The sequence below is a fragment of the Aquarana catesbeiana genome, linkage group LG06, assembly GCF_042186555.1.
Source record: "Aquarana catesbeiana isolate 2022-GZ linkage group LG06, ASM4218655v1, whole genome shotgun sequence".
NCBI classification, from domain to species: domain Eukaryota; kingdom Metazoa; phylum Chordata; class Amphibia; order Anura; family Ranidae; genus Aquarana; species Aquarana catesbeiana.
The window spans coordinates 4,588,602-4,605,677 of record NC_133329.1 but is presented as its reverse complement, the minus strand read 5'-3'; the positions used below and the strand labels follow the sequence as shown (position 1 = coordinate 4,605,677).

The window sequence follows — 17,076 nt, the reverse complement described above, 5'->3', positions numbered from 1 at the left end:
TTTAAAAAAATGGCGTGGGGTCCCCCCAAAAATCCATACCAGACCCTTATCCGAGCACGCAACCTGGCAGGCCGCAGGAAAAGAGGGGGGGATGAGAGAGCGCCCCCCCTCCTGAACCGTACCAGGTCACATGCCCTCAACATTGGGAGGGTGCTTTGGGGTAGCCCCCCAAAGCACCTTGTCCCCATGTTGATGAGGACAAGGGCCTCATCCCCACAACCCTGGCCGGTGGTTGTGGGGGTCTGCGGGTGGGGGGCGTATCGGAATCTGGAAGCCCCCTTTAACAATTGTTATTGTGTATTGTCGGGAGACTCGGGACCGGCAATTCATTAATAGCTGCGAGTAGTTTTAAATGACTTTTTTTCCTTTGAAATGTCATTTTGTTGTCAGACTGTTCTAAACACGGGAAACATGCACCCCTTTACAGGCATACTATAGACACCCCCAGGTACAAAATTTAAAGGAATACTACACTTTTATTGTTTGACTTTAAGCATTATTAAAATCACTGCTCCTGAAAAAACGGCCGTTTTTAAAACTTTTTTTTGCATTGATCCATGTCCCCTGGGGCAGGACCCGGGTCCCCAAACACTTTTTAGGAATACCATGCATATTAGCCTTTAAAATTAGCACTTTTGATTTCGAACATTGCATCCCATAGACTTCAATGGGGTTCTAAAGTCCTTGCGAAGTTTTGGTCTGTTCGCAAGTTCTGGTGCGAACCGAACCAGGGGGGTTTTCGGCTCATCCTTAGTGATGAGTTGTGATTGGACACAGCTGATCACGTGGTAGAGGGGTGCTGTGATTTGCTCTTTACCCTGATCTGTGATATGCACCAGAGCCGTGGGCGTGGTTCTGGACGTCAATAGACGTGGCTGTAGCGCGTTCAAGAAGTGGTTAATAGCTACAAAACTGTTCAGATTCCCTTTCTCATCACTTGAGTCAGGGGCAATGATAGACTCCGAAAGTCCAGAAGATACCCCTAGACTGGTGAGGTCTTGGTTCCCGTTTTTATATTGTTGATCTGACCACCTCCAAATGGACATCCAATATCTATTACCACCATGTTTACTCCATGAGGTTGTCAAGTATGACAGCGCAAACAATATCAATAAATACACCAAAAATAACAAAATACTAAAATATTTCCATTGTATTGGAAAAAAATCACTCTCCTAAAAGTACGGGGTTTATAGAGACCGTAACTCATAAAAACAAGCCATTGATTTTGTTCTGGATATACATATACACTATATGACCAAAAGTATTGGGACGCCTGCCTTTAACTTTAATGACATCCCAGTCTTAGTCCGGAGGGTTCAATATTGAGTTGGCTCCGCCCTTTGCAGCTATAACAGCTTCACCTCTTCTGGGAAGGCCGTCCACAAGGTTTAGGAGGGTGTCTATGGGAATGTTTGACCATTCTTCCAGAAGAGCATATGTGAGGTCAGGCATTAATGTTGGATGAGAAGGCCTGGGTCACAGTCTCCGCTCTAATTCATCCCAAAGGTGTTCTATTAGGTGGAGGTCAGTCAAGTTCCTCCACCCCAAACTCTCTCATCCATGTCTTTATGGACCTTGCTTTGTGCACTGGTCTAAATCATTTGGTGGAGGGGGGATTATGGTGTGGGGGGGGATTATGGTGTGGGGGGGAGGGGGTATTATGGTGTGGGGTTGTTTTTCAGGGGTTGGGCTTGGCCCCTTAGTTCCAGCAAAGGTAACTCCTAAGGCATCAGCGTACCAAGACATTTTGGACAATTTCATGCTCCCATCTTTGTGGGAACAGTTTGGGTACGGCCCCTTCCTGTTCCAACATGACTGCCCACCAGTGTACAAAGCAAGGTCCATAAAGACATGGATGAGTGAGTTTGGGGTAGAGGAACATGACTGGCCTGCACAGAGTCCTGCCCTCAACCTGTTAGAACACCTTTGGGATAAATTAAAGTGGAGACTGTGAGCCAGGCCTTCTCATCCAACATCAGTGCCTGACCTCACAAATGCTCTTCTGGAAGAATGGTCAAACATTCCCATAGACACACTCCTAAACTCCTAAACCTTGTGGATGGCCTTCCCAGAAGAGGTGAAGCTGTTATAGCTGCAAAGGGCGGAGCCAACTCAATATTGAACCCTCCGGACTAAGACTGGGATGCCATTAAAATTCATGTGCGTGTAAAGGCAGGCGTCCCAATACTTTTGGTAATATAGTGTGTGTACCAATGTTTGCAACTGGACATCAAATCCCAGATCTGCTTATACTTGCATTGCCGATGTAAGCAAAAAAGGAAGTTGTATATTGTCCCACTGGTGGTCAGGAATGTTGTGCCGACATGAAATATCAACATCCAGGAGTGTGTAGTATACTTAGAAAAACTACCGATCTCCCAGTCCAGTCCGTGATATTAACATGGGTGAGAAGGCCTCAGAATTACACCACTCCACAAGCCGCCCCCCCCTACAAGCCCCAAGCGAGGCCTGTGGAGTGGTGTAAGGCTGAGGCCATCTCACCCATGTCCACGGACTGGACTGGGAGAGATGCGTTTTTTCTCAGTCAGAGATAGTACTATTATGTATGAATGGACAAATAACCCTCCGATAATCATCATAATAAAGTGTTTATAAACATTCAGGAATCCCATTAATATACGCGTTTCATGGGTCTCCCTGCTTCTTCAGGACACGGGAAACTAAAATACTTTGTGAAGTTAATTTTATGCTCAAAATCAATACAGTGCCGATAGTTTCCAATAATCTGTAAAAACATTTACATATCCAAATATGACATTCTTTATAAAGTATACAGTTTGAAGGTCTACGTCAGGGGTGTCCACCCCATGCCCTGGGAGAGTTCAGCGTGTGGCCAAGCACATGTCTGGAAGAACCCTGTGCATGAAGAGAAGCCACGACAGTGAGCGCATATGGAGGGATGCAGGCGGTGCCGTGTATATCTCTTTCCATAGAAGCCGCAGCACAGAGAAGGCAGGACTGAGTGGTGCCAAAGGGGTGCTGGCAGTGGCGGCTGGTACTCAATTTTCTTGGGGGCGGGCGACACGTGGCCCCCACCCATACAGCCAGCCGACCCCCCCCCACTGCTTCCTGATTGGCTGGGAGGAGAAGCAGAAAGACATTTGACCCCCATTAGAGGGGTCTGGATATGACCAAAGGGGTCTCCCGAATGGAGACTTAGTGGATTTATAGGCTCCAGTCTCTATATCCTCTGGGTTTGAACCTGGACATAGATTTAAAGTGTTTTATCACAGACTAAGTTCAGATATATGGGGGGTCTCCCAGTTTTTGGTATATGATCCCTTTTTTGTAATGGGCCTACCATGTATGAATTATCCTACTTCTAGTTTCCTCCTAAAGATAGAATTTGTACTATGAGGCAATACCCTTTGAGTAAAGTACCGCACTATTCATTATTCCCATTATTTTATTTATTTTTCTGTACCAACAATATCTAAACAATATACATATATAGAGGGGAGAATCTGATCCTTGGTATTCTCTATGATAAACTTCCACCACCGGAGGATGTATTTCTCGGCTCGCCAATAGCACGGGCAAGCCGGTAGAAGCACTGGAGGGCAGCGGGAGGGAGGGTATGTCCCCTCCCGCCACCTGTAAAAACAATTAAGTGACTGAATACATATGATTGCTTTTATGGTGCAGGGATTTGCCGGCAGAAAATAATGATATCTGAATGATGCCTGTAGCTGCACCCATCATTCAGATATCACAGCTTAAAGTCCAGGATGTTATTTGGCCGCCTTGGGCGGGAAGTGGTTAAAGGGATGAGGGGGCAGCTCTATTCTTGCATTAAACGCAGGCAAAGCAACCCATTCCAATCAATGCGGCCCAATATAATTCCTGATCTTCCAATGTTGACCAGGAAGGTCAAAAGGTTGGACACCCCCAGTCTACGCCATTACCAATTCTTCACTCAGTTTCTTTTATAGCACTTTTTTCATGCTATTCATGTTAAAACATGGCTGCAAACCCTATAGTACATATACGTATCCATGCACTGGTCAACAAAACTGGGGGGCGCCTATGAAGATGTTTAAAAGGGGAGGTAAAAAGCAGATGCAGAAAGTATAGGAACTGGGCAGAAAAGGAAAAAAATCCCCTTACCTATCCCAAATGAGAGAGGTCTTTGACAAGCCCTCTGTAAGGCCATTATCTCATCCTGAAAAAAAGGAATGATGTCCTCTTCCATCAGGGCTTATATACACAGCCACTCCATGGGTGACCATGCCCAGAAGTGACCTCACTTCCAGGCTGGGTCCTCAACATACACACAGTCCTGTATTATTCTCCTGACAGGGCCAAAAAAGCTCCTATCAAGAGTTATATGGTTTTTCTTGGTGTATTCATTGGTATTGTTTGTGCTGATGTGCTTGACCACCTCATATGGTAGAAACAGGGTATTGGGCATTGATAAACTCTTCCATGCTTGCCCTGGGGGCTGACATGCTTGACCACCTCATGGGGTAAACACAGTATTGGGGATTGGTTAACTCTTCCATGCTTGCCCTGGGGGTTGACATGCTTGACCACCTCATGGGGTAAACAGGGTATTGGGCATTGATAAACTTTTCCATGCTTGCCCTGGGGGCTGACATGCTTGACCACCTCATGGGGTAAACACGGTATTGGGCATTGATAAACTTTTCCATGCTTGCCCTGGGGGCTTACATGCTTGACCACCTCATGGGGTAAACACGGTATTGGTCATTGATACATTTTTCCATGCTTGCCCTGGGGGCTTACATGCTTGACCACCTCATGGGGTAAACAGGGTATTGGGCATTGATAAACTCTTCCATGCTTGCCCTGGGGGCTTACGTGCTTGACCACCTCATGGGGTAAACAGGGTATTGGGCATTGATAAACTCTTCCATGCTTGCCCTGGGGGTTGACATGCTTGACCACCTCATGGGGTAAACAGGGTATTGGGCATTGATAAACTTTTCCATGCTTGCCCTGGGGGCTGACATGCTTGACCACCTCATGGGGTAAAGACGGTATTGGGCATTGATAAACTTTTCTATGCTTGCCCTGGGGGCTTACATGCTTGACCACCTCATGGGGTAAACACGGTATTGGGCGTTGATAAACTTTTCCATGCTTGCCCTGGGGGCTTACATGCTTGACCACCTCATGGGGTAGACAGGGTATTGGGCATTGATAAACTTTTCCATGATTGCCCTGGGGGCCCTCAGGAAGGGTACCATGTCCCAATTTTAATAGGGACAAGGGCCTCTTTCCCACAGCCCTTGCCCAGTGGATGTTGGAGTTTGTGAGATAGGACTTTTTAGAAGTAGAATTAGAATGAGGGCCTAATGCATTAAGGTAAAAAACCTTCTGTGTCACCGGCTTGCCCCCTCACCCCCTTTTATATTTACCTGAACCCCATAGCAATCCAGCACTGTGCATGAGAGCAAAGTCTTGCTGTCTGTGTTAATGGAACGCAGCAGCAGGGCTCGGAAGCGAGCCTGCATGAGTGCCCTCATGGGAAATGGTTTCCTATTGGGGCACCAGCAATAGGGGAGGAGCCAGGAGCACTGGGGGGCCTGAGAAGAGGAGGATTGGGGCCCTCTGTGCAATTCAATGGTCTCTCAGTCTGGTTCAGTAGCTTACACAAACATGGGGGAGACTGCTGACTTGGCGGTTGTCCAGAAGACAGTCCTTGACACCCTCCACGTGGAGGGTACGTCACAAAAATGTCATTGCTAATGAAGCTGGCTATTCACAGAGTGCTGTATCCAAGCATTAAATGGAAAGTTGAGTAGAAGGAAAATGTGTGGTAGAAAAATGTGCACAAGCAACAGGAATAACCGCAGCCTTGAAAGGATTGTGAAGCAGAGGCCATTCAAGAATTTGGGGGAGATACACAAGGAGTGGACTACCGCTGGTGTCAGTGCTTCAAGAGCCACCACACACAGACATATCTAGGACATGGGCTTCAACTGTCGCTGTCCTTGTGTCAAGCCACTCCTGAACCAGAGACAACATCAGAAACATCTTACCTGGGCTAAGGAGAAAAAGGACTGGACTGTTGTTCAGTGGTCCAAAGTCTGGAGGAAGAGTGGAACGGCACAGAATCCAAGTTGTATGAGGTCCAGTGTGAAGTTTCCACAGTTAGTGATGATTTGGGGACAGAGGCGGCTCTCTAACTAGGCAAATTAGGCGGCCACCTTAGGCCCCGCACTCACAGGGGCCTCGAGGCCGCCTAATTTGCTTGTTCTCAATCACTGATGTTGACGCAGGCGGCTCCGGCTACCCCCCGCTGGGGCTCTGTGGTTCAGGGGCTGACTGACAAATCGGGTACTGCCCGAGGAATAGCGGCCCCAGCACGGAGCGGTTGCATCCTGGTCCGGTGGCAGCACGTGCAGGGAGCGGGACAGTTGAGGCCTCTAGGTGGCGGCAGCGGCCGGATGACAGCACCCGGCTCCAGGTGCCATCTCTACAAGGCGTGTGTGCGGGCAGCGGCATGTCCATGTGGGAGCCGCAGCTGGGCTGCTCCTTCAGCCTGCACTCACCCGTCCTCTCTGCACCTGCCTCCAGCTGAGCTGCCCCATGACTGAAGATGAAGGAGCTCAGCCTCCAATCTCCTGATGCCGCCTGGCCTACCAGAGAGAAGGTGAGTGCCCGTGCAGCCTTCCTGTGTGCCTGGATAGGAGGAGCGGTGGGCGGCGGCATATGGTGGAATTGATCTTTCTATATTCCTCCTGCAGCCGCTGAATCATCTGCAGGAAGGAGAGGATGAGAAGTGAGCATTCAGCGGCTGCAGGAGGAATATAAAAAGTTCAATTCTACTATATGCAGCTGCCCACCGCTCCTCCTATCTAACTTCTTCTGCGCCCCCTGTGCTCTCTGCCCCTCCTGGCTTCCCCCCATGCGCTCTAGCCCCTCATTGTGCTCCCTGGCTCCTCCCCCAGTGCTCTCCACCCCCCTGCTCTCTAGCTCCCCCTGCTTTCAACTCGCATTCTTTCTGACTCCCCTCCTTTCAAGCTCCCCTGCGCACTCCAGCCCCCACCCCTCCTATGCTCTCCACCTTCCCCAGTGCTTTCTGCCCCACACCCCCAGTGTTCTCCAGGTCCTCCCTGTTCTTTGCCCCCCCTCTCCTACCAAGTGCTCTCACAGACTGGGACATGGAACACAGGAGGGTCTGCAGACAGGGACAGGGCTAGGGATATCTCTCACCCCCCTCTTTCTCACCTTCTCCTATCTCTCTCTTCCCCCTCCCTCTTTATGTCACCCTCCTTTCTCTCACTCCTCGTCTCTCTCCCTTGCACCGCCCCTCTCTTTCTCACCTCCTTCCTCTGTGTCACCCCCAGTCTCTCTTACCCCCACTCACTCCTTCCCACCACTCACTCCCTCTCTCTCTCTCTCTCTCTCTCTCTCTGTTTCACCCCCTCCCTCTCCCCCCCCCTCTCTCCCCCCTCTTTCCCCCTTCTCCCTCTCTCTCTCCCCCTCTCTCCCTCTCTCTCCCCCTCTCTCCCTCCCCCTCTCTACCCCCCTCTCCCCACTCTCTGTCCCCCTCTTTTTCCTTCTCTCATCTCTTTCTCTCTCGCACCACCCCTCTCAAAACGTCACTTCCCCCCATAGCTCTTAAAGGGTCATTTTGTTTTAAAACATTTTTTTTAAATGACAATTTCTTCTTTATTTTTTTTTACTGCATTTTAGTGTAAATATGAGATGTGAGGTCTTTTTGACCCCCCCAGATCTCATATTTAAGAGGACCTGTCATGATTTTTTTCTATTACAAGGGATGTTTACGTTCCTTGTAAAAGGAATAAAAGTGACACAATTTTTTTTTTTTTTTTTTAAGTGTAAAAATAAAAAATAAAAGGTAAAATAAATAAAAAAAAAAAAAAATTTAAACTCGCCCCGTCCCGCCGAGCTTGCGTGCAGAAGCGAACGCATATGTGAGTAGCGCCCGCATATGAAAACGGTGTTCAAACCACACATGTGAGGTATCGCCGCGATCAGTAGAGCGAGAGCAATAATTATAGCCCTAGACCTCCACTGTAATTCAAAACATGCAACCTGTAGAATTTTTTAAATGTCACCTATGGAGATTTTTAAGGGTAAAAGTTTGTCGCCATTCTACGAGCGGGCGCAATTTTGAAGCATGACATGTTGGGTATCAATTTACTCGGTGTAACATCATCTTTCACAATATAAAAAAAAAATTGGCCTAACTTTACTGTTGTCTTATTTTGTAATTCAAAAAAGTATATTTTTTTCCTAAAATGTGCGCTTGTAAGACCGCTGCACAAATACGGTCTGACAGAAAGTATTGCGATGACCGCCATTTAAAAAAAAACTGCTTTTAACTTGTAAACAACACATCTAAAAAAGAGGCCCGGTCCTTAAGTGGTTAAGGACATCCAGTAGGATGTTCACATTTTTAATGTTGCCCTTAAAGCATTATTAAAATTTCTACTCCCCACCAAATGAACATTATTTATTTATTTTATTCATTTTTATTTATTTTTTTTGGTACATGTTGCCCAAAGCAGTGCCCAGCCCCCCATGCCGTCTATCTGAATATGCCCCTACATAGACCTCCATGTTTATTGTCATCCTAAACACAAAGCAAAACAGTGCTGAGTATATTTTATTATAGAACGTGATTTATTTCTGTAGATTTATTTCTGTAGAATATGTTCCTGAGCTCACCGGTACAAAGCAAACAAGGATCAGATGAAGCGAATGGTTTCCTATGAAACCTGATGAGATGTTTTCTGCCCATCAAACCCGGCAACCAGATCCTGGAGAGATTTGCATTCCGTGATACGTCTTCTCTGAATCTCTTTTGACAGATTTCACTTTATATCTGTACTATTATTTTATCCAGCTTATCTCTGCAGAAGGAAAACCCAACAAACACTCTTCCTTCTTCTAAGATGATCACAGCTCTGGAAATGTTCAGATTTGTGTTTATACTCATCACGGGTCTATCTGGGACAATGCTCAATTCTTTAATGCTGACTTTGTATTTGTTACAATTGAAAAATAGCAGAAATTCTGCTGTCTGGGACCAAATCTAAATGTCTATAGTGCTCACAAATGTTTTCCTGCAGGGCAGCCTGTCCTTTGATGGCATGCTGGACATTCATGAGATGTTCTTCAACCTTGGTAAGAACATAATTTTATTAAAGTTTTTTTACAGTTGACTTTCTTCTATGCCAGTGCCTGGAACACCATTTGGCTCTCCATCTTCTACTATGTCTGATTGGTGAACTTTTCCCACCCTTATCTTCTGAGGATTAAAGCCATGTTCCTGTCTTCTATTCCTCAGCTCATAGTGGGGTCGGTTCCTGGATCAATCATCATCACATTGCCACTTTTCTGGTTAACAGAAACCAATTGTGAACAAAACAGGACTTTGCTAACAACTGAGGATGTTTATGACGTTAAAATACATTTCAATTTCTCCATGTTTAGCTCATTCTTTGGAAGTTTTCTTCCTATCACTCTGACTTGTTTCTGCATCGGTCAATGTGTCACATCACTGCTGAGACACGTCTGCAGGATAAACCTCAGCGAGTCTCACCTAACGTCATCTCAGCTCCAGAGACACATCCGGGCCACCAGGATAATGAGACTTGTCCTGGATTTCATTTGTCATCTTTTAGTTATGTCAGCTTTGATGATGTCTTACCAAGGTAATACTTTTGTATGGTGTGCCTGGATAATTGTCATAATGTACCCAACTGCTCAAAGTTTAATTTTAAATTCATGGGAACCGGAAACTGAAAAGCAAACTGTGTAGACAATGCGCCCTTAAGTAAGCACCTTATGCAGTTACATTTGTAATATAGATAAAGCTTGGCCTAATTTCTGTATTTATGGAGACAAGGTAATGAGCAGCAACTACAATGAAATCACTGAGAACAGAAGTGAAGGGATCTTCTCCACCATGGAGACAATAGTAATAAAAAAAAAGTCTTAGTAGCGTTAAAGGTTAGAACCCATTATGTTTGTAGTGAACTATGTGTCCTTGTTGAGGAGATCCAACCTCACGTCCTGCAGAAATGTGAATAATTTGTTGTGGAAAAAAATTGGAAAGATATTTTTAAAAAGTATGTATATGATGAATTTCTATAAGGTCTATGTGTGTCCTCACTTTGTACAGCTACAAAAATAATAATAATAATAATAATAATAATAATAATAATAATAATAAATAAAATAAAATAATCATAATAATAATAATAATAATAATAATAATAATAATAATAATAATAATAATAATAAAACTTTTTATTAAGATGATGGTGATTATTATTATTATTATTTTTAAAATGTGTATGATGTATATTATATCACTCCATGTGTTCTCACTTTGTACAGCTCAAAATAATATTATTAATATTAATAATACTACTAATAATAACTACTACTACTACTACTAATAATAATAATAATAATAAAAAGAAAAAAAATTCCTATATATGTTCTGATGTGTTATTATTATTATTATCATTATTATTTTTATTCTTGAGTATCATACAGAGGAGGTCCACACAATTTTTATTTTACCTTTTTCATATATATTTATATATATATATATATATATATATATATATATATATATATATGAAAAAGGTAAAATAAAAATTGTGTGGACCTCCTCTGCACGATACTTAATAATAAAAATAATAATGATAATAATAATACATCAGAACATATATAGGATAATGTAAAATAAAACTTGGTCATACCTTTTCTGCACAATAAAGCCATTATAAATCATGTCCCCGTCTTTGTGTTTTAATCCATATTTTTCCAACCAACATCCTAATACAGAAATCTGAACATTTTGTTGTCAAAGTAATAAGAAAGATATTTAAAAATATATATGTGTATGATGTATATTATAAGGTCGCTGTGTGTCCTCACTTTGTACAGCTCTAAATGAAAATAATAATAATAATAATAATAATAATAATAATATTACATTAGAACATATATAGGAAAATGTAAAATAAAAATGATGTACCTTCTCTATACAATAAAGTCATCATACATCATGTCCCCGTCTTTGTGTTTTCATCCGTATTTTTCCAACCACCATCCCAATACACACCATGCATGGACAGGTAATGAGGATGAAGATTTCTCGGATAAAACACTTGGATCCACTTTGCCTGTAACATCCTCCAACCCCAACACCCCCCCCCCCAATAATGGTCATTGTGTTCAATACATTCCAATGGGGGAAACTACTTGTGTTTCAACCACTTGCCTATCGGGCACTTACACCCCCTTCCCGCCCAGGCCAATTTTCAGCTGTCAGCGCTGTGTCACACTTTGAATGACAATTGCACAGTCATGCTACACTGCACCCATATGTCGTTTTTAGCATTTTATTCACACAAATAGAGCTTTCTTTCGGTGGTATTTAATCACCGCTGGGGTTTTTTACTTTTTGCTAAACAAACAAAAAAGTCTGACAATTTTGAAAAAAAAAAATCATAGTTTATTATAAGGTTTTGCAAACAGGTAATTTTTTTCCTTCACTGATGGGCACTGATGAGGGGACACTGGTGGGCACTGATGAGGAAGCACTGATAAGGCTTCACTGATAGGCACTTATAGGCTGCACTTATAGGCAGCACTGATGGGCACTGATAGGTGACACCGATGGGCACTGATAGGCACTGATAGGTGGCATTGATAGGCACTGGTAGATGGCACTGATGGGCACTGATAGGCAATGATAGGTGGCACTTGTGGACACTGATAGCTGGCACAGATAGGCACTGGTAGGTGGCACTGAGAATGCCATATGAACACTGCAGTGGGTGCACAGGCATCACAAACATGGAAGTCAATAGACAACCTCCAGGCAAACTAAGCCCCTGGTGTTCAAAATTTTTTGGGGGGTGCAAACAAACTGAAAAATACTGAACCCCCCCATCAATTGCATCCTCACTGTGCCCATCAAATGCAGCCATTGTGCCCATAAATTGCAACCATTGTGCCCATTAAATGCGGTCACTGTGCCCATCAAATGCAGCCACTTGTGCCCATCATACACAGCCACTTGTGTCCATCATACACAGCCAATCGTGTCCATCATACGCAGCCACTTGTGTCCATCATACGCAACCACTTGTGCCCCATCATATGCAACCACTTGTGCCCGTCATATGCGGCCACTTGTGCCAATCAAATGCAGCCACTTGTACCCAGTGTATGCAGCCACTTGTGCCCATTATATGCAGCCACTTGTGCCCATCATATGCAGCCACTTGTGCCCATATGCAGCCGCTTGTGCCCCATCATATGCAGCCACTGTGCCCATCAAATGCAGCCACTTGTGCCCATCAAATGCAGCCACTTGTGCCCAGTAAATGCAGCCATTTGTGCCAATCAAATGCATCCACTTGTGCCCATCATATGCAGCCACTGTGCCCATCAAATGCAGCCACTTGTTCCCCATCAAATGCAGCCACTTGTGCCCATCAAATGCAACCATTGTGCCCATTATATGCAGCCACTTGTGCCCATCAAATGCAGCCACTTGTGCCCAGTAAGTGCAGCCATTTGTGCCAATCAAATGCAGCCACTTGTGCCCATAAAATGCAGCCACTTGTGCCCCATCAAATGCATTCACTTGTGCCCATCAAATGCAGCCATTGTGCCCATCAAATGCAACCATTGTGCCAATTATATGCAGCCACTTGTGCCCATCAAATGCAGCCACTTGTGCCCCATCATATGCAGCCACTGTGCCCATAAAATGCAGCCACTTGTTCCCCATCAAATGCAGCCACTTGTGCTCATCAAATGCAGCCATTGTGCCCATCAAATGCAACCATTGTGCCCATTATATGCAGCCACTTGTGCCCATCAAATGCAGCCACTTGTGCCCATCAAATGCAGCCACTTGTGTCCAGTAAATGCAGCCATTTGTGCCAATCAAATGCAGCCACTTGTGCCCATCATATGCAGCCACTTGTGCCCGACAAATGCAGCCACTTGTGCCCATCAAATGCAGCTATTGTGCCCATCAAATGCAACCATTGTGCCCATTATATACAGCCACTTGTGCCCATCATATGCAGCCACTTGTGCCAATCAAATGCAGCAACTTGTGCCTGTCATATGCAGCCACTTGTGCCCATTAAATGCAGCCACTTGTGCCCATCATATGCAGCCACTTGTGCCCGACAAATTCAGCCACTTGTGCCCATCAAATGCAGCTATTGTGCCCATCAAATGCAACCATTGTGCCCATTATATACAGCCACTTGTGCCCATCATATGCAGCCACTTGTGCCAATCAAATGCAGCAACTTGTGCCTGTCATATGCAGCCACTTGTGCCCATTAAATGCAGCCACTTGTGCCCATCAAATGCAGCCAGGCTCGGCTGTTACTTAATTAAACCCCCTCGCGGCCGGTCCGGCGGCACTTACCGCTCCTCTCCTGGAGTAACGGGGCTCTCCTCCTCACCGGGAACCAGTGGCTCTCCTCCTTGGCTGATCTTCTCCTCAGTGACTTTCTTCCTCGATGGCTCTCATCTTTTCCTCTGTGGCTCTAATCTCTTCCTCAGCCTCTCTCCTCCTTGGCGGGAAGCGGCGGCTGCGGCTCCTGCCTCGGCGGCTCTCCTCCTCGGCGGGAAGCGGCGGCTGCGGCTCCTGTATCCACTCATCTCCTCTTCCGACAAACCATTAGGCATCCAATAGGATCCCCTAATGCTTTGGCCAATAGGGAGACAGGTCTCACTGACCTACCTGCTGATTGGCAGGGAGGAACTTTAGTGCGAAAATAGCACAAAATTAATTTGCTATGCCACACAACAGGGTGGGATCGGGATGCAATGCTCTGCGCCCTGAGCCCACCCTATTTTGAAGCCTATTAGAGCCTCTGGCTCTAATCACCTGCTTCAAAATACACACCCCGCCTATCCCCGCCATAATATTTCATGTGTCCGGCATCCTGAAAGGGGCCGGGTACATGAATAGGGAGGGCGGCTGAGGTGTCTGGGGGGCAGCGCCATGCGCCCACAATGCACGAGCCGCCACTGCTAGATCAGATGTTCACTGTCATTCAAATGTAATGTGAAGAACAAAAAAGAGAATCAAAGTGCTCTCTGCACGTTGATAAAACTCACACTTTATTTGATAAAACTTACAGGCTCCTTAATCTTGTTTACAGCATGTAGAAAAAACTGCTGAATGGCTAACAGGATATACGTGATCTGATCGGATAGTAGCGGGTGACGTCAAAGAGCCATGGCGTCACCCGACGTCTAATATAGAGAAAACATAACCAAGGATACGAAAATGCTTAATCCTTTGTGCATGTGCATTCTGCTAATAAACATCCACAAGGACGAGAAGCAGGAACTGTGCTCAGCTATAAACAGGAGAGACACAAACCTCCTATCAAATGGTTTAACTACTTGCCGACCAGCCGCCGTCGTTATACAGTGGAAGGTTGGCTCCCCTGCGCGAATTGCCATAGCTGTATGGCGGCCACTTTTAAGGGGTTTAGGGGGAGCCGTGATGTCCACCGGCGACCCGTGATTGCTCCTCGGGGAGCCAGAACGAGGATCTGTCAATGTAAACAAACAGATCCCCATTCCGTCAAGGGAGTAGAGAGAGATTGTGTTTTCTTAATGATCAAGAGCAGCGATCTCTCTCCTCCTCCAGTCAGTCCCCTCCCCCCACAGTTAGAAACACCTCCCAGGCAACACATTTAACTCCTTCATCGCCCCCTAGTGTTAACCCCTTCCCTGCAGTGACATTTCTACAGTATTCAGTGGCTATTTTTAGCACTGATCGCTGTATAAATTTCAATGGTCCCAAAAAAGGGTCAAAAGTGTAAGATCTGTCCGCCGCAATGTCGCATTGCTGCTAAAAATAGCAGATCGCCGCCATTACTAGTAAAAAATAAATAAATGATAAAAATGCCATAAATCTATCCCTTATTTTGTAGAGGTGATAACTTTTGTGCAAACTAATCAATATACGCTTATTGCGATTTTATTTTAACAAAAATTTGTAGAAGAATGCGTATCGGCCTAAACTGATGAAGACATTTTTTTTATTTTAATTTTTTTTGGTAGCACACTTGAAATGAACTCTGGACCTTTTATCTGCTTCTTGTAAATGGAATAATGAGGGAATAACACACACCTGGCCATGGAACAGCTGAACAGCCAATTGTCCTATTACTTTTGGTCCCTTAAAAAGTGGGAGGCACATATACAAACTGTTGTAATTCCTACACCGTTCACCTGATTTGGATGTAAATACCCTCAAATTAAAGCTGAAAGTCTGCAGTTAAAGCACATCTTGTTCGTTTCATTTCAAATCCATTGTGGTGGTGTATAGAGCCAAAAAGCTTAGAATTGTGACGATGTCCCAATGTTTGAGGACCTGACTGTATGTGCAAAGTATCACAGGTGACATTGATCTACTGACACTGTTGGGGGGGCTAAACACAAGTGCTGGCAGCAAACGGGGCTCATTCTGCTAACACTGCATTTTTGGTGACACTAAACTATGGGGGCACTAGTATAGTTCTGTTCATGATCAATATATTGATTCATACAAACACTAATTTAGTAATGGTGGTGATCAGTGACCTGTAGCGTGAGTGCGATAGTGTGCAGGCAATGTAGTGCTAGCTGACCCTGACTGGGAGGGACTTTTTCTAAGTTGCAGCAAATTGCACCATGCTCTATAAGGGTTTTTTTGATTTCCTCTAGATCACCTGCCACACTTAAGAGACTGAGACCAGACAGAGTTTTAAGTGAGATTTATTGCTGTGAAACAAAAACCATTCAAACATCAGCACACAGAAAACACAGCAAACACAAAGATATAAGTGAACAATAGGGATGAGCAGAACACCCCCTGTTCGGTTCGCACCAGAACATGCGAACAGGAAAAAAGTTTGTTCGAACACATGAACACCGTTAAAGTCTATAGGACACGAACATGAATAATCAAAAGTGCTAATTTTAAAGGCTTATATGCAAGTTATTGTCATAAAAAGGGTTTTGGTACCCAGGTCCTGCCCCAGGGGACATGGATCAATGCAAAAAAAGTTTTAAAAATGGCAGTTTTTTTCGGGAGCAGTGATTTTTAATAATGCTTAAAGTGAAACAATAAAAGTGTAATATTCCTTTAAATTTCGTACCTGGGGGGTGTCTATAGTATGCCTGTAAAGGGGCGCATGTTTCCTGTGTTTAAAACAGTCTAACAGCAAAATGATATTTCAAAGGAAAAAAAGTCATTTAAAACTACTCGCGGCTATTAATGAATTGCCGGTCCGACAATACACATAAAAGTTCATTGATAAAAACGGCATTCCCCACAGGGAAACCCTGAACCAAAAATAAATAAAAAAAATGACGTGAGGGTCCCCCTAAATTCCATACCAGACCCTTCAGGTCTGGTATGGATGTTAAGGGGAACCCCGCGCCAAAATATAAAAAAAAATGGCGTGGAGTCCCCCCAAAAATCCATACCAGACCCTTATCCGAGCACGCAACCTGGCAGGCCGCAGGAAAAGAGGGGGGGACGAGAGAGCGCCCCCCCTCCTGATCCTTACCAGGCCACATGCCCTCAACATTGGGAGGGTGCTTTGGGGTAGCCCCCCAAAACACCTTGTCCCCATGTTGATGAGGACAAGGGCCTCATCCCTACAACCCTGGCCGGTGGTTGTGGGGGTCTGTGGGGGGGCTTATCGGAATCTGGAAGCCCCCTTTAACAATTTTTTTTTTTAATTTTGGCGCGGGGTTCCCCTTAAATTCCATACCAGACCTGAAGGGTCTGGTATGGAATTTAGGGGGACCCCCACGTCATTTTTTTTTTAAATTTTGGCCGGGGTCCCCCTGTGGGGAATTCCCATGCCGTTTTTATCAATGAACTTCTATGTGTATTGTCGGACCGGCAATTCATTATTAGCCGTGAGTAGTTTTAAATGACTTTTTTCCTTTGAAATGTCATTTTGCTGTCAGACTGTTCTAAACACGGGAAACATGCACCCCTTTACAGGCATACTATAGACACCCCCCAGGTACAAAATTTAAAGGAATATA

At 44.8% G+C, this 17,076-nt stretch overlaps 1 pseudogene; it reads left to right on the top strand.

Annotated features, from left to right (window-relative positions):
• Positions 1 to 8,915: 8,915 nt before the first annotated feature.
• Positions 8,916 to 10,066, top strand: LOC141147404 (uncharacterized; annotated as a pseudogene).
• Positions 10,067 to 17,076: the final 7,010 nt, after the last annotated feature.